Source organism: Mandrillus leucophaeus, unplaced genomic scaffold (genome assembly GCF_000951045.1).
Source record: "Mandrillus leucophaeus isolate KB7577 unplaced genomic scaffold, Mleu.le_1.0 Scaffold352, whole genome shotgun sequence".
In the NCBI taxonomy this organism is placed as follows: Eukaryota; Metazoa; Chordata; class Mammalia; order Primates; family Cercopithecidae; genus Mandrillus; species Mandrillus leucophaeus.
The window spans coordinates 2325211-2327035 of record NW_012103721.1 but is presented as its reverse complement, the minus strand read 5'-3'; the positions used below and the strand labels follow the sequence as shown (position 1 = coordinate 2327035).

General features: G+C 38.2%; 1 protein-coding gene across 1 annotated transcript in view; it reads right to left on the bottom strand.

The window, feature by feature from the left end:
- The window catches only part of TMEM232 (transmembrane protein 232), a 159992-nt gene extending 158371 nt beyond the window's left edge, over positions 1-1621 (bottom strand). The window contains exon 1 of the mRNA XM_011989402.1: positions 1493-1621. The gene's annotated coding sequence lies outside the window, so the exon portion shown is untranslated. The remainder of the gene's footprint in view (positions 1-1492) is intronic.
- Between the last annotated feature and the right edge of the window lie 204 nt (positions 1622-1825).

Sequence of the window (1825 nt, the reverse complement as noted above, 5' to 3'; positions counted from 1 at the left end):
CAGTGTGACATGCAGTTTTTTCAAATTTATTGACTAGAGAAATCTTTAGAACATCATCTCCTAAAATTACATACAGGGCACATTTTGGAAAATGTTAAGCATTTGTGAGCAGACACTTTACCAGGAGATCTGGATGGACAATGAACTTCACGACAGGAATGCTTATCAAATTTATCGTAACAATGAATGATTCTGATAATCAGATGTTCAGCAACAATATAGCACTACTCATTAAGATGATAAGGGTTCATGCAGAATAGGTCTTAGTGAAATAAAAATCTGCTACCTTGAATCAAGTATGTATGTGGATTGCCCAAACCAAGAATGTTTATACTTTAAAGAGAAATGCTTCAGCTCATGAAATGGCTATAGCAGTCTGCATGGGTGCTTGGCAGTTCATCTGCAACCTGGCATAGACCCAGATTTCTTTTTTTAGTTTTACTATTAATTATTCATATATTTTTTAAAGCTTCAATTAAAATAAGGTTGAAATGCATACTTTAAAAGACAAGAAAAACAGATAATATTAAAATTATATCAAGACTTTGGAAAGGTAACATGCATTAGAGAATACAAGATTTAGACTCTAACCTGAAGAAGCAAATTATTTGACCAACCAAATGATAGAATTTGTTCAGACATACTGTTAAGATAGTAAGGTATATAAGACTCTTACGTCTTATCCTCTCCTAGAAATTTTTCCCAATAGACAACTTGGATATTTTTCTCAAGATTAATGGCTTTTAAAAACTGTTTTATTACACATCTCCAGTGTATCCCCCTCTCTCTTTCACACACACACACACACACACACACACACACACACCGCCAAATTTTTGAATCTTCTCTTTTGAAGTCCAAAAGAGTCTTCATATTAAATAAATAAAAATCGAAAAGGTGCAATTTCACCAACCACAGAAGATGTGTGAAGACTGGTCTTCTGAATTCAAGGTTGCCCCAGGATAAGTGAGTCCAGGGGAGATTAAATGAATTTCCCTATTCATAGAAATAAGAAAGTTCCCACCTCCTTTATTCTCCCCAGTAAAAAGCTTCCCCTATCAAATGACCTGGTGGCTGTTCCAGGATGGACTGCTTAGACTCTTAGGAGGGGCCCAAATGGCAGGCCCGGTCTGGGGTTGCGAGTACTTCTCTATTTCTCAGTGTTATTGTGCTCATATATACTCTAAATCTCTCTGAGTAGCAGTGTGACATACAGTTTTTTTAAATGTATTGACCAGAGAAATCTTTAGAACATCATCTCCTAGAATTACATACAGGACACATTTTGGAAAATGTTAAGCATTTGTGAGCAGACATTTTACCTACCAAAATAGTAGCAAGTTTCTTCTAACAAAGCTATGGGACCCTGAGAAAAGAAGCTCAATATTCCCCTGTGAGGATCTTTGTGGGTCTTCCAGTTGCCCTGGGATGGTAAATATGACAATAACCTGAGCTCCCAAGTGATCTGAGGCAGGACTTCTTAATCACTCACCGCAGCGCTCTGGGCCGCTGGAAACCACAAGGCTGGTTGCTAAGGACGCTGTGGGAGTCGCTCTGAGAGAGAGAGACGTCGCTCTTTTACGGTCTCGTGACCAGATCTTAGCCAATCAGGACTTAAAAGTAAATTTCCACCTGCCCTGGCCCCGTCTCCACCACATTTGTATTCAATTTCGGAAGAATAAATGCAATGCTGTGTGAAAGACCTTTATTCGTTTTTAAAGAACATAGTAATGATTTGTTTCTAATATTGTACATACTTGCATATCCTGCCAGAAACCGCGGCAAGAAGTGGCTTGACAGTGCTTTAATGTCTCCTCAGTGTCTT